Source organism: Podarcis erhardii (assembly GCF_964252035.2).
Source record: "Podarcis erhardii genome assembly, chromosome: 15".
NCBI lineage: Eukaryota > Metazoa > Chordata > Lepidosauria > Squamata > Lacertidae > Podarcis > Podarcis erhardii.
The window spans coordinates 42,982,520-42,999,225 of record NC_138505.1 but is presented as its reverse complement, the minus strand read 5'-3'; the positions used below and the strand labels follow the sequence as shown (position 1 = coordinate 42,999,225).

At 44.9% G+C, this 16,706-nt stretch overlaps 1 long non-coding RNA gene across 1 annotated transcript in view; it reads left to right on the top strand.

Moving 5' to 3' along the window:
- The window catches only part of LOC309330774, a 384,684-nt gene that overhangs the window by 321,427 nt on the left and 46,551 nt on the right, over window positions 1-16,706 (top strand). The gene's annotated exons all lie outside the window — the stretch shown is intronic.

The following is a 16,706-nucleotide window of genomic DNA, read 5'->3' as shown; positions in this document are numbered from 1 at the left end:
TGCCCTATTGCCTTCTAAAACAAATGGTTTAATCTTACATTTTATGTTCAACAGATGTCAAGGATCTTGAGTTTCACATAAACATTGAAAGATTTCCTTCATTTAATGTTTCTAAACAAAATGCCTGACAACTATATATCAAGACTGCCCGGATGGCGTCTTCTGTCTGGCAAGGGGGGGGCTGGTGGCTGACTTAATTTCAGGATAAATACAACTCTTACAACCATATGAAATAAGAATCTAGCATTCCTTAAATCCTTTGCATAATTACATTTAAGCCAATATATTTAAGCTAATATATTTCATACATTTATCATAGGTAGCCTCTTAAAAGAATAAAGCTTCTCAAAGTGAAAAGGAAGGAACTCAATAAAACACAGCTTTTAAAAGAAGCCTCTTCAAAAATGTTCTCTTTTTCTGTCAGCTAAATGTTTTTCCCTTTTGCTCCTGGCCTTTCAACCTTAGAAAGAAGATCTGGCTCATTTTACTGGGAGGCACATTAGTATTATCTTTCCCCATTCCTAATGGTGTTTTCTCAGCCTTGGGGCAGCATATGTAATTCTCCCTTTTTATGACTTTGAGAATTGTTTTTCTACTATAAATCAATGGGGCCCTTCTTGTCTTAGGAGGAAAAACATCTTGCCAAGGTTCTTTTAGGCAGCTGGTCTTTTGCCTGGCATGAAACATTTGAAAATCCTTTTTTTAAGCTCATTTTTAAAATGCAAGCCCTGATTAAACATATAGAAGCTTTGATAAAAATGCAGGCTTATGATTAGATGCCTCATTCCCCCCTTTCAAGCTCAAGGACCTTCATCCCAAGTGTCCTTGATAGCTTGACCTTCATCACATTCCTGAGGTAAAGCTCTGTATAGGGCCATGATATGAGGTAGAGTTTCATTTGAAACCATCTTGCTAATTGTACTTCTAAAACATGAAATGATACATGGCATCATACATAAAACCAATACTACTACTGTCAAGAAAAACAAGCAAGACAATAGTATCCCTTTGAGTCCTGTGACATTAGGTAACCAATTGGTGAGCCATCCCATATCCCATCCTTCCCATGTTTGTACTGGGACATGTGCTATATTCTCCATCTTTGTGGCCAACACACGGATTGCCTCACCATTATCAGAAATGTTAAAGCAACAGGCATTCCCTGTCAAGTTCAAGACTCCACATAGGCCTCCCTGCCTGGCAAGTACATAATCCATTCCCATTTTCAGCTGCAAAATGGCGGCTCTACTTTCATCCAACTGTTGTGCAATAAGTCTCAAACTCTGGGCCGTTGCATTGGTTACAAGTTCCACTACTGCTTGCAATCGAATTATTCTGTTTAGATTATAAATAGGATCCCGTGCCCCTTGTATGAGCTCACCAGGATTCCAGGAGGCAGGATCATAATAGGCTATAATGCGCTCTGGTGGCCAATCATCAGTACCGCTCCAACTTTGGGTACTTCCTCCTGCTATATGAGAAATATCAGCATTCCTTCGTGTTCGCCTGGCCGAACTAGTGGGCATAATCCACATTGGTGGTAATACCCAACCCAAGAAACAAGTCCCACTCCATTTGGAAGGGAGTTTCTTGTATGCCCATTCTCCACATATCCACCACAACCATCGGGTCTGAGGTTTTTGGTACGGGGAATACAGAAGGCGAAATACCAAAAGGGGTAGAGAGTTCACAGTGCAGTATGTTAGATTGCCTTTTTCTGTCACAGTTATGTTCCACACCACTTTCCATGCATGAATAAAAGGAGGTGCACAGGGCAAGGCATTCCGAGTTCGATAGGTAGTACCGTGTGCCCAGGTATGACTATTCTTCTTATAATCCCAAGTATAGTGACAATGAGAAGAGCCTATCATGGGAGAATCAGCTGCATCTGATGATTTATGTACACAGAATTCCCCTTGTACAGGTATAACTCGTAATGGTTTAGTTGAGTTCCATCCGGGGAAATTCTGTATTTCAGTTTGGTGTGGCATTTCGCTTACCATACCAATGGCATCTAATGGTATCGGTAATAAGGGCATACCTCCCTCTGAATCATCTGGCCCAAGAGAGCAAACAAGGCAATTGGTCCTATTTGCAACATTAGCTACCATTTCAGCTAAACCTACCCACATATTGTGGTCATGGCTGAATCCATATTTAGCCAATTTGGTCAGATTCAAGGACCCTTCCCCTTCCCAAGGGATCAGGATTAATAATAAAATCATGTTGATGTCTAGTATATGCATTCCTTCCACAAAAGATTACCTTATTATGATAGCAAATAATTATTAGCCCCAATATAATTCCCCCAGTGACAGAAATGGGGAACCACCAAGACCAAAACATATATCCCGAGGATCCCCAATGAGTAATATCTCTGATAATTGTTCCACAAGGGGGGGCAGTCAATCAATTGTATTAGAGAATCTTTCCGTTCACAGTCGCTGGTTCAGACGCTCCTCAAGCTTCAGGCGTGCGCAGGTCAGCCAGCTTCCAGGTTGTGGCTGCAGCAGGCCGGTCGTCAAATGTTGCCCGTGACCTAGCCCGTTCCCGGTAGGGCTAGATACAGGGGTTTTTGGAGAGAGTTAGTTTTAAAGGATTAGAGGGGTCACCTTTGCACGTCCAACTGCCTTCAGACTTCTTCAAACGAGAGTGATGAATCCAGGGGGTCACCTCAGCTACCTTCACCGCTGTTGGAGTAGAGAGCAAGACGGTGTAAGGTCCACGCCACTTAGGTGCAAGTGGATCACGTTTCCACTCTTTCACCCATACGCTATCGCCAGCCTGGAACTGATGAATCGGCTCGGCAATGCTGCATGGCGTGCGTTCGAGGGCCCACCTGTTAAGAGAAACAAAAACACGGGAGAGAGATTGCACTTGTTCCTGTGTCACATGGTCTCCTATTTGTTTAAGGTCAGCTGGAATATCCTGAACAAAGGAGGGCGGTCTCCCATACAGGAGCTCAAAAGGTGACAACTTAAGTCTTTTTGTGGGTGCACACCGAACACGAAACAGTGTTATGGGTAACACATCTACCCATCCCAATCCCGTTTCCTGGGTTAATTTTGCCAATTGGGTTTTCAGAGTCCGATTCATTCTTTCAGTTTTCCCTGAACTCTGAGGCCTATATGCTGTATGCAGTCTCCATTTTACTTGTAGGACTCGACATACATCTTGTACTACTTGATCAATGAACGCTGGCCCATTATCACTTCCAATGCATCTAGGTAATCCAAACCTTGGGATCAATTCAGTGAGGAGTCTTTTAGTTACCTCTCGTGCCTTTTCAGTTCGGGTGGGAAAAGCTTCAACCCATCCGGTAAAAGTATCTACAAACACAAGGAGATACTTGAATCCCTTAGAAGGGACCAGCTCTGTGAAGTCCACAATTAGGCTTTCCATGGGGACGTATCCCACATGCTGAATTCCAGGAGGTTGTACCGGTCCCTGCCTGGGATTGTTTTTAGCACAAAGAACACATTTCTGTGAAATGCAAGTTGCTAATTGTGATAGATTAATAATATACAACTTCCGACTGAGACTCTCTCTAGTTGCAGTACCGCCAAGGTGAGTAGATTCATGATAATTTCTTACAATTGTACCTGCTAGATGATGAGGTACATAAATCCTATTGTCCGGCAGGATCATCCAACCGTCCTTCACAACTGCTCTTTCCTGTTCAGCCCACTTCCTCTCTTCTGGGGTATAGTGAGGTTTAACATCTTCTGGAACTACCTCTGGTATGAGGGCTGCTATAAATCCTCCCACAGGCTTTTGGGCTGCCTCTCGGGCTGCTTTGTCAGCAGCATGATTTCCTCTGGTTATTGGATCCCTTCCTCGTCCATGACCTTTGCAGTGCATTACAGCAATCTGTTCTGGAGCCCATACTGCTTCTAACAGGATTTCTACTTCAGGTCCATATTTCAAAGCCTTCCCGTGGGCTCCGATTAGACCTCTTTCTTTCCATAGAGCTCCATGTGCATGCAGGGTTAAGAAGGCATATTTTGAATCAGTATAGATGTTTGCCTTACATCCGGCTGCCAATTGCAGAGCTCTAGTTAAACCTATAAGTTCAGCCTTTTGTGCTGAGGTGCCAGCAGGCAAAGCTTCAGCTTCCACAACTTCCTCATTGGTGACCACAGCATATCCTGCTCGTCTGGCACCTTCATGCAGGTAACTGCTACCATCAGTATAATATACAACATCTGGATTTTTTAATGGCTCATCTTTCAGATCAGGTCTACTGGAATAAACTTCATCCATTACTTGGAGACAATCATGTGATTCCTCATCATCTACCTCTGGTAGGGGCAGCAAAGTCGCTGGATTGAGCATATTCACTACTCGTAGATGAATCCTGGGATTTTCACACAATAGGCCTTGGTATCTAGCCATCCTTGGGTTCGTTAGCCAATAACTACCCTTATATTCCATGAGTGTCAGAACAGCATGAGGTACATTCACATACATCGTCTGGCCAAAGGTAAATTTATCAGCTTCTTTGACAAGGCTCGCAGTGGCCGCTACTGCCCTTAGGCATGGAGGCCATCCTTTTGCTACTGAGTCCAATTGTTTAGACAAATAAGCTACTGGACGGTTCCAACTTCCTAATCTCTGGGTCAGGACTGCCGCTGCAATCCCATTCTGTTCATGTACATACAGCTGAAAGGGTTTTTCCGAATTAGGCAATCCAAGGGCTGGTGCCTCCATAAGTCGCTGTTTGATAACTAAAAAGGCTTGTTTCTGCTCAGGTCCCCATACGAATGGGTCCTTTTCTGCACCTCGAGTGCTTTCATGTAAGGGCTTGGCCAGACTACTGAAATCAGGTATCCATAGTCTACAAAACCCTGCTGTTCCCAGGAATCCCCTAAGTTGTTTTCTTGTGGTAGGTTCCTTGATAAGGCAAATAGCTTCTTTCCTCTCTGGTCTCAATGCTCGTTGTTGGTGTGAGATGTCAAAGCCCAAATATTTGACCTTTTCTAAACATAACTGTGCCTTTTTCTGGGAAACTCGGTAGCCAGCTTCCCAGAGCAAGTGGAGCAGTTCCTCTGTCCCTTCTTTACAGGTATCAAAATCCTTTGCAGCTAGTATAAGATCATCCACATATTGCAGAACCACCTTTTCTCCCGGTGTTGAGGGGTAACTTGTTAGATCCCTCGCCAAGGCAGTGCCAAATAAAGTTGGGGAATTTTTGAATCCTTGGGGCAATCTTGTCCAGGTTAGCTGGCCTTTTGTTCCTGTCAAAGGGTCTTCCCACTGGAAGGCAAATATAGGTTGGCTCTGTGGTGCCAGCCGGCAACAGAAGAATGCATCTTTCAAGTCCAATACAGTAAAAAATGTTGCTTCTGGTGGGATCAAACTCAGCAAGGTATATGGGTTTGGCACATTTGGGTGCAAGGTCTCGATAGCCTGGTTTACGAGCCTCAAGTCCTGCACTGGCCTATATTCTTCTGTCCCAGGTTTTCGAACAGGCAAAAGGGGTGTGTTCCATTCTGATTGGCAAGGCTTAAGCAGACCATATTTTAATAGGCGGTCCAAATGTTTCTGGATGCCCTCCGCTGCTCGCCGGGGTAAGGGATATTGCTTTACAGATACAGGGGTAGCCATAGGTTTTAGGGTTACTACAATTGGAGCTATATTCTTAGCCATTCCTGGTGGGCTATTTTCGGCCCATACTCCTGGTGGCACCTGTAGAGTTCGGAGGAGCTTGTTTAATTCTGTATCCAATGTGGGTTGGACTTGCAAGGCTGACATTAGGCGCCATGATTGTTCCTTAGGTACTGAGAGGGTAATTATTCCTGCTGCTTTTGATGGCAGTTTCATTTCTGGACCTCGAGGAGTGAAAGTGATTTGGGCCTGCAATTTGGACAGCATATCTCTGCCTAAGAGAGGTATTGGACACTCAGGTATATACAAAAACTGATGGGTTAAACGATGTCCCCCAATCTGGCATTCCAAAGGTTGGAGGAAAGACCTCTTAGCTGACTGTCCAGTGGCACTTTTAATGACTACACTTTTAGATGCCTTTTTCTGCAATAGTTCTGGGAGTACCGAGTATTCAGCCCCAGTATCAATCATAAAGTCTATTAAATGGCTCCCTAATTGAATCGTGACCGTGGGCTCCTGGAAGCCTAACTTTATGGAGTCCGGTCGTTCCTAGTCTTGGGTAAAATCCTCTTCTGCCAGTCCAATGAAATTGTCTCTACTCCGTCCCTGTCCTGGTCTCTGATATCTTCCATCTCGGATCATTCCCCGTCCCCGTCCCTGGTTTCTTGGGCCGGAGCCGGAGCCTGGGCCTGGGCCTGGGCGTACTTCTTCCAACCTCAGGGGTTCAGGACACTCCCGCTTCCAATGACCCTCCTTCTTGCAATTTGCACATTGATTCCTTCCCAGTGGTGGATTCCTTCCTCGCCCTCGCCCTCCATTTAAGGGGCGGTGGTCTTGCTTCACTGCTGTGGCTAGCATTACCATCTTTTCCTTCTGCCACTTCTTCTTCTCTTGCTTCTCAGCCTCATCCCTATTCCGATAAACTCGGCGTGCAATGGCCATAATTTGGCTCATCAGCATCCCTTCCCATCCTTCTGATTTCTGAATTTTCTTACGAATGTCAGAAGCGCACTGGGCCACAAATGTAGCAGTAATCATTCTGCTGTTTTCAGGGGCTTCAGGGTCAAAAGGAGTCCATATACGATAGGCTTCTTGCAGCCTCTCTAAAAAGTCTCCCGGACTCTCATTTGGTTTTTGTTCTACTTCTGAAACTTTAGACATATTAGTGGGCTTCTGGCATGCCCTGCGGATACCTTGCACAAGTGTCTGGCGGTAGGTGGTGAGTCTGGCCAGGTGAATTGCATTGTTTGGATCCCAATTAGGATCTTCCAAGGGAAAGTTATCTTGGAGATGACGGTCAATATTATAAATATTTCCCGCTCTGGCCTGCTCACGCAAATATATCTGTGCCTTTTCAATTATGTCTCTCCTTTCCTCAGTGGTGAACAGAGTATTTAGGAGCTGGCGACAATCTGTCCAAGTAGGGCTATGAGTATTTACTATTGAAGTCACCAAGTCCATCATAGCCTGAGGTTTTTCTGCAAAAGATGGGGTGTGTGTTTTCCAATTCATCAGATCTGTAGTTGTGAATGGAATATATTGCAGGGTCGAAGTTCGAGGTGGCCGTGGTCCGGGTTGCCCATTAACCAGCGCAGGCTCCTCAAGTGCATCAAATACTCTTCTAAGAGGGGCTACTACGTGATCTTTCTCTTCACTTTGCTCTAGGGGCCTCAAATCATAGGGGATGGTATCTGTCGCAAGGCGTTCTTTTAGCAGCTTTATACGCCTGGCTGTATTGCTTGCTGACCGAGCAAGGTCTCCCTGTAACTTCTGTAACATTTCTCTGGGACTTGGATGTACAGGGGTTTGGGGTGGGCAATCAGTTGTTCCACTAAAGGAGACTGTAGATGGAGGTCTATTAGGAGTCACAGGTGGAATAACCACTTCTGCTTGGGCTTTATTATAGAACTCCAATGCCTCCTGAAGATATTTATCATAATCTATCAAGGAATCAAGCTCTGTGACTCCACTCCCATTATTCATTCCAGTTTCTTGCCTTGGGGTTACAACTGGTGGAGTGTTTGGATTAAGCTCCCTTCGATGTGGAGCATAGGGTGGAGGTGGAAGCACCTCTTCCTCTGGCCCCTCAAAAATGGGTTTGAGTTTATTTGGCAAGATTCCTTTCCTAGCTTCGGCTTTTACAGCCAATAATTTGCATCGTTTGACTTTGCATTCCCTTATCCATGGAGGATTTTTATTTAATGTGCTCAGCCAGGAATCTATATATGGAAATTGTTCTGGGCACCCTCCAGTTTCTTTGGCGATATCAGTCCAAAGTTTGCTTACTAAATTTATATCAAAGGTTCCCTGGGATGGCCATCCAGTAATTTGTTTTGGCCATTCTAGTTCACATAACGTTCTCAAGCGCTCTGGCGTCATTTTGACTCCATATGCCCCTGAGAAGGCTTTCTTAAAATTATTTAACATACACTCAAGAGGTGTATTTTCCCCCTTTGAACCCCCAACTCCCATAGTATGGCCCTGTGAAGTATCCACTCAGTCACTCACAGACGCGCTTCGTGGGTTTCCTTGCCTAGTGAAGTCGCCTTACTAGGAACCGAAGTACTGCCCACTCCACACTCGGGTCAGCTACAGATTGCTCTGTACTTTCTCACACATACAATGCGCTGGATACTTCACCACACTCTACCTCCCAATCCTTCCCTTTCCCTACACCAGATCACCATCTGATGTACCCAACCACCTAGCGTACTCAGTTTCCCCTTACTGAGACGCAGAAGTTTGATCAAGACTTCTCTTCCTCCCAATTAATTGGAGGGCCAAAAATCCCTTTGTGCACTTACCCTTGGTTGGTTCCCTGTTTCCCCCGGTCCGTCGCCGCCAGTGAGCAGGGTATCAGACAGACGAGTCTTCTGCGTTCCCCCTGGAAAAAATTACCAGTGCGCGCTTTGGGTAAGCAGTTGTCCTCTCTCTTGTACCCTGCCCAGTAGGGCGAAGGGGCTGCGTTCCAGCAGACCACTTATCCGAGTCACAGGGCACCATAAAATGTAGCACCCTGCTTGTGGTTAACGCTTAGCTGGAATGAAATATTCAACGCAGCAATAGAGAAATTAAAATAGTAATTTATTTGTCAGACAAATAAATAAGAGGCACAGTGGTACATGGTTACCAAGCTCTGGCCTGGCCTCCTGCCATTCTGGCCAGCACTTATATTCCCTTAATCCAGCCCCCTTTGCTCCTCCTGTGGCTGCCTCTGTCCAATCAGCCTGGTTGAAATTCCTATTGGCTGTTTGCTAGAGCCAATCACAAAAGATACACCCACAAAAGATACACCCACTTCCTTGCCCTTATATGGGAGACAAAGAGCTATATATAAATGACAAATAAGTAATAATATATCTTACATGGAATCTTAATTACCAGCTCACCTCTTGCCCTTCTTGCCCTATTGCCTTCTAAAACAAATGGTTTAATCTTACATTTTATGTTCAACAGATGTCAAGGATCTTGAGTTTCACATAAACATTGAAAGATTTCCTTCATTTAATGTTTCTAAACAAAATGCCTGACAACTATATATCAAGACTGCCCGGATGGCGTCTTCTGTCTGGCAAGGGGGGGGCTGGTGGCTGACTTAATTTCAGGATAAATACAACTCTTACAACCATATGAAATAAGAATCTAGCATTCCTTAAATCCTTTGCATAATTACATTTAAGCCAATATATTTAAGCTAATATATTTCATACATTTATCATAGGTAGCCTCTTAAAAGAATAAAGCTTCTCAAAGTGAAAAGGAAGGAACTCAATAAAACACAGCTTTTAAAAGAAGCCTCTTCAAAAATGTTCTCTTTTTCTGTCAGCTAAATGTTTTTCCCTTTTGCTCCTGGCCTTTCAACCTTAGAAAGAAGATCTGGCTCATTTTACTGGGAGGCACATTAGTATTATCTTTCCCCATTCCTAATGGTGTTTTCTCAGCCTTGGGGCAGCATATGTAATTCTCCCTTTTTATGACTTTGAGAATTGTTTTTCTACTATAAATCAATGGGGCCCTTCTTGTCTTAGGAGGAAAAACATCTTGCCAAGGTTCTTTTAGGCAGCTGGTCTTTTGCCTGGCATGAAACATTTGAAAATCCTTTTTTTAAGCTCATTTTTAAAATGCAAGCCCTGATTAAACATATAGAAGCTTTGATAAAAATGCAGGCTTATGATTAGATGCCTCAAGGGAAGGCTATGGGGGAGCAGCAAAGGGAAAACCTCAAATTCACCGGCTATATAGTACATTCAAGCGTGCAGCTCTGTGTCCACAAGAGCTAGAAGCTGCTCTTTGGGATTTAAACGAAAGCAGAGATTACAGGAAGATGGATAGCAGAGTCTATTTTAAAAGATTGGAGACCCTTCTACTGATCCAACCCTGCTTCAAAGCTATTTGCAGGTCAATATGCAAGTTAAGTGTTTGGCCATTGGAGGCTGCACACCAAGAAATCTGTTCTGTTCCTCTTCTCATTTCACTGAAGACAAGAAACTCCACCAGAGAAAAAGACAGATTCCTCCTCTTCAAAGTGGAACATGAAGTATTAAGTGTTCCACGGGTGTGTTGCAACCTTTGTTGAGTTGAGGAGAGTGTGAGCCTTTCAGGAGAGTTCCTGCGGGCAGGAAGGGAGGCTTGCAGAAGTCTGCCTGGACTATGTGGTCCTGTTCCTGGCAACTCTGGCACCCATCCGTTTTCTGCCTGCCGTGGCTTCAGATCAGAGGGCGCTGGGCTTGGCTGCCTTGGGGGCAGTCTGCCTCCATTCCCTGGAGGAAGTGATAAATCTGTCAATTTAGGTTTCTTTCACTTTCTCATTTTCCCAGTCTTAAATTTGCCATATTTTCACATCCATTTCTGGGGGTTTTTTTAAGTCCTCACAAAAAAATTATCAGCCTTTCAGTGTTCTTTTCATAAGCAATTTTGTCTTATACACATTTCCCCTGATATAATCCTTTCTTAATCTTATTCTCACCAATGCATGCATTTTGAAGGCACAATTTCCTCCCAATATTGACTCTTTGTTGGCTCTTGGCGACAGCATGATAGCAAAAGGCAAGGCCCTATGGCCCTTCCCTGGGGCTGGGGCCCTGATCCAAATCCCAAACACCCCCCACTCTTTTTGGCCCTAAGGTAGATGCCTGGGTCATCTCCCCAGGCAGAGTAAGGGCATGAAGGGCAAGTAGGAAGACCAGGCAGCCAAACCCAAAGTGATTCTGAACGTTGAACCTGTTGAGGTCCCAAAATCAATGTGAACTACAGACTGGAGGTGGGGAAAGGTGAGGACCACCAGGGGGGCAGGGAGAGAGGCAGCCTCTCTCCAAGGACCCAGGCAGCGGGGCCTCCAAAGTCCCGGTTCCGTGCACTGCTGGAAAGACACACATATTTTTGCAAAGATTTAAATCTTTTCCCCTCCTGCATCACAGCCTGATGAGACTATATTGTCATGAGTTAGTGCATACTTTAGCAGCCAGGGGCTTTTTAATTAGCAGGGAGCTTTGATATCTTTTGAGATAAATGGACAAGCTTGCCTCCCTTTCTATGACGAACACCCTGAGCATCCCAGAGCCGCAGACCGTAACTCTGCCTGCATCTTCTCTGTGTTCCTCTGACTTCTCTTTGCCTTGCTTAATGAAAGCTCTGTTGAGGGAAAGGGCCAGGGAAAAGCCGGGAGCTGCCTTCTGCCAGGACAGAGGAGATGCCCTTCTAGCTCAGTCCTGTGTACAGTGGTACCTCAGGTTACATACGCTTCAGGTTACATACGCTTCAGGTTACAGACTCATCTAACCCAGAAATAGTACCTCGGTTTAAGAACTTTGCTTCAGGATGAGAACAGAAATCGTGCGGCAGCGGCAGTGGGAGGCCCCACTAGCGAAAGTGGTGCTTCAGGTTAAGAACAGTTTCAGGTTAAGAACGGACCTCCGGAACGAATTAAGTACTTAACCCGAGGTACCACTGTACTTCCAATGCATTGTTCTCCAGGGCTGGCGGGGACTTCCTGGCATGCTCAGCCAGAGTGAGGTCCCTTCCCTCTCTCCTGCCGCCTGGCCTCTGCAACTGAGCATGCCAGGGACTGAACCTCCTGCGGCCTTCCACATGAAAAATGTTCATCCCACCACTGAGCTCCCCCCTAGAGAGAAATTCATTTTTTCTGAATTCTGTTTCCCAATAAGGGGCAGAAAATCTTCGGGAGAGACCTAGTTACCAATTCAGATTGCATCCCACCTGGGCAGCCAGGAGGCAGAAAGAACAAGCACATATTTGAAAACCAACTCCTCCACCCTCCAAACATCTAGTCCAACCCCTGCAATGTGGGAATCTCAACTGAAAGCATCCATGGCAGATGGCCATCCAGCCTTTGTTTGCCAGATTTCTACATCAGTTTGCAATTATTATTATTTTAGCAAAGATTTTGTGAAAATTCACCAGTATTTTAGTGGGCATATCTCCTAAGAGACAGTTTTTGGATGCAGTTTTGCCCACAGGGACATTTTTGCAAACAACTTTGTCTAATATGATGCATCTTTGGCATGATATCTTTGACCAGTAGCTGCATCTTGAAGCTCACTTTACCCAGGATGCATTTTTGTACTCCCTGTGATTATTTGCTTAGAGACTTCCACTGCAGAATTCAAGGATGTGCAAATTTGAAAGGAGATATGGATTTCTGTTCATGTATTGTTTTGGGGAGCATGAATTGGGCGTTAAAATGGGAGCCGAACCAAATTCCACACACTCTGTGCCTCCTGTGGTGTCAACTTGAATCTCACTGTGTTCTGATTTGTCTCTCTGGGTGAACGTGGGTGGGTGGGTGTGGCAGCCTTGTTGCTTCTCCTGCCTCTTGAATGCCATAAGACTCAGTGGCCTCTGGGCAGCGAGCTTTGTGATATTAAATCATGAACCAACTTTCTCCCCTCCTTGCTATGATAAAGAAGAATATTAGATTTGGCAAGGAGCTTAGCTGACTTTAGAGATCCCAGCAATCATCTCTCTCTTTCTTTCACACACAACCTCTCTTTACTTCCTCACAAAGCAGTTCATTATCTGGGCTCTGTCTAGAAAGGATCTTTATCATTAAATTCCTGCAGCAGGGTCAGAATTTAATCTCTCCACAGTAGCCAGGCCACCCCAAGGTCACCTGACACCCCCACCCCTAGAAAGCCCAGCCCAGCTTCTACCACGAATGGAGACACCACATAGTCTGCCTGAAAGTGCAGAGGAAAGCCTTGGAGAGCCAGAGGAATGGATGAGCTCAATGGCCTTGGCTGGGCATCTTTTGGGCCTCATCTAGTGCTGTGCCAAAATCTGCCTTCCAGATTACTGAACACTTTTTTTCAGCATTTCTTCAGAATGTCTATGAGCGATTTGACGCTTACCTTATCATTGCCAAGGGGCAGAGGATGCTAATGATGTGTTCTTGTCTGTCAACTAGCTTTTGACCTGTGCTTCCCATGGGAGCAGGAGTCATTTTATTATTGTTATTATTTATTAGACTTGTATATCACCCTTCAGCAAAAGATCTCAGGGTAGTTCACAAGATAAAAATACACGCTAAAAGCACAAATAAATAGTTAAAACAGAAACAGTTAAAAGACTGTAGAATATTAATCAGCCCAAGGCCTGGTTGAAGAGGAACATTTTTGCCTGGCACCTAAAAATATTTAATGAAGGAGCCAGGGGAGCCTTCCTGGAGAGAGCATTCCACAAGTAGGGAGCCACCACAAAAAGGCCCGTTTTCGTGTTGCCACCCTATGGACTTCTCATGGAGGGTGCAAAAGAAGAGGACAATTGCAGGGTCTAGATCGGTTCATATGGAGAGAGGCAGTCCTTGAGGTGTTTCAGTTCTGAGTCATTTAAGGCTTTATATGTAAAAAACCAGCACTTTGTCACACAAGCTCTTTCTCTGGGCTTCAACTGAAGGGCAGGCACCCAGGAAGGCTGCAAAGAGCCAGCGGCTGGCCAGGTGATTTTCAGAAGAAAATAAAGGGCTCCCCAAAGCACCCATTGGACACTTTCAAAGTAAGGTAAGCATGACAAAAACTCTGCACCCCCCCCCCAAGAATGGCACTGAAATTTTCTCTCCCTTTTGGTAATTTTTGACTTCATTTTCTTCTCTTGGAGAATGCAGGGGTGGAGGTTGAGATACAGTTTTGGCACATCCCTCATTTCATCTTCTTCCTCCATCCTTGAGCAATAACCAAGGCCAGGGGCTGTTTGATGCTGTGGCCCAACCTTGGGCAGCCCCCAAAACGCCACCGAAAAGGAATACAAAAGAGGCTAATTTACATGTACAAATGCAAGCCAAGAAATAATCACTGTAATTACATACATGATTGTATTCTGGCCACTCTTCATTCCACATAATCCCAGGGAGGAAGGGAGTGTGATGGGCAGAGTGTCACCACAGAGGAGGCCCTGTCTTGCCTCAACACACGAGGGGCTTCACCCACTGGGGGTGGGGGTTGCTGGTGTCCAGTCTGCTAACTGTTGCTCTCCCTTCGGATGGCTCTTCATCTTGACCCTTTGGTCTGGGAAAGGCCTCTCCCTGCCTGTCCTCAGCTAGATGGACCAAGGATCATCTGACTCAGGATCAGGAAGGGACCCCTTTTTAGTTTGGTGGACCCCCCTTGTGTCTTTGGCCTGAAATCCACATTTCTCGAAAAGATGTATTTCCCAATTCCAAGGTGGGAGGAGGGGTGGCGTTCTTTTTCTCAACTTTTACCAAATCGATCCTGACTTTTTCTCCCAAGGTTTCCCCCCCTTTCTTAATTAACTTAAAAAATAATTAATTTCAAGGAGAATCTTTGAGCTCTCCCTGCGTCCGTTCAACCCTTCATCTCCATCAGATCTGAAATGATGGGCAAAATATCAAATGCTATAAGTCAAAAAAACTTGACAGAAATAATAGGCCCAGTCATTCATCTTAGCCCCTCAAAGTGATAACAATTAACTTTTGGACAGCCTGGATTTTCCACATTGAGCATTAATCATGCAGCCACACTTGGAAGGAGGTGGCTTTGCACAATCTTGGCTAAGGAGTGGGAGAAATGGAGCAAGAAAATTGGGCTGGACTGGGGGAGCAGAGGCTGAAAAGTGTCACCACAAGTCCCTCGAGAGCAGGAGCAGCCCATGAGGTGCCCTCCAGATGTTGCTGCCCTGTAGCTTCTATCAGCCCCAGCCACCATGGCCAACATCTGGAGAGGGCCAACATCTGGACAACAGCACCCCTACAGCAAACGAGTCAAGAGAGGCCTGGTTATACCCACCTTTCCCAGCCTGGTTTCCCAGCCCAGGGGTTTGGGACTGGGTCTGAGAGGAGTTGTGGTCCAGTACCAGCTGGGACCCCCCTGCTCCAGCAGCTGAGGCTGGGAAGGAGCATCTACCTCACACATAGAAGGTCCAAGTCTGCCTCCATTTAAATTGGAGGGCAGAGGGCCTGGTTATGACCTACAAACCCTACCCAGCTTAGGTCCAGGCTTTCTGAAAGACCCTCTTCCCTCATAAGAATTTGCCCCAGGCTCTGAGACCTTTGGGGGAAGCCCTTCTCTCAGTCTCAGTCTCTTTTTTTATATATATAAATATTTATTAAGGTTTTTTTTATAAAAGAAATGCACAGATAATAAACAGCATTGGTTATATCGTAACATAATTTCATAACTTCTTTGGACTTCCTCACGTTTTCTGCTCCCACTTACATCGTTGAAAAGTTTTTCAAGCAAATTATCAACTTGTTTGCAATCTTATATCCAATCATTTAAATATAATCTAACAATTCTCCAAAAGGTTTATGTTTTCCTTAATCTGACTTATCATCAAATTCCAGTCTAATTTAGTGGTGGCCAGTTATTTATGATCAAGCATCCTTCTTAACATTCAACCAAATTACAATATTTTTGTAAATAAGTCTTAAATTTCTTCCAGTCTTCTTCAATCCTTTCTTCTCCCAGGTCTCGGATTCTGCCAGTCATCTCCGCCAGTTGCATATAGTCTATCAGCTGCATCTGCCACTCTTCCAGTGTGGGTAGATCTTGAGTTTTCCAGTTCTTGGCGATGAGTATCCTTGCTGCCGTTGTTGCATACATAAAAAATGTTCGGTCCTTCTTTAACACCTTCTGGCCGACAATACCCAGGAGGAAGGCCTCTGGTTTCTTAGTGAAGGTATACTTAAATACCTTTTTCAACTCATTATATATCATTTCCCAGAAGGCCTTCACTTTAGGGCAAGTCCACCAGAGGTGAAAGAATGTTCCTTCATTTCCTTTACATTTCCAACATTTGTTATCAGACGAATGATATATTTTGGCAAGTTTAACTGGGGTCATGTACCATCTGTATATCATTTTCATTACATTTTCCTTCAAAGCATTACATGCAGTGAAGTTCAGCCCAGTGGTCCACAACCTTTCCCAGTCCTCAAACATAATGTTATGCCCAATGTCCTGTGCCCACTTTATCATAACCGATTTAACCATTTCGTCTTGTGTGTTCCATTTTAACAGCAAGTTATACATTCTTGATAATACCTTAGTCTTTGGTTCTAACAATTCTGTTTCCAACTTCGATTTCTCCACCTGGAACCCCTTCTCTCAGTCTCAGTCTCACCACCCTCCCAGGCAGGCTGGGTGGGGACGCAGGAGAGGGCCTTTTTGGTGGTGGCTTCTGCCAGGCAACTTTGAAACTCCCTCCCAGGAGAAGCTGAGTGGGCTCCCTCCTTGCTGTCCTTCTGACAACAGTTGGAGACTTTTCTTGTTTCAGCAGGCTTTGGGAACTGAATGCTTTTAATGAAAGGGCTGGTGCCGTGCTGTTTCTATTGTAATTATCTGTATGCGCTCTCTCTCTCTCTCTCTCTCTCTCTCTTTCTAACTAACTGTTAAATTGTTTTTAATAATTGTGTTCTCCCCCATTTTTAGCTGTTCTTTTTTTATCTGTAAGCTGCCTTGCGTCCCTGTCAGGGGAAAGGGTGGGGTATAAATAAATAGATAATAATATTTCTTTTCCAGCCTGAGTTCCACATTCCTTCCTGGGCAGGGATAGAGGCCAAAGAGGCAGAGCAGCAGCAGCAGCAGCAGCAGCAGCTTTTGAACAGCAGGCTACCTTTCAATCCCCAC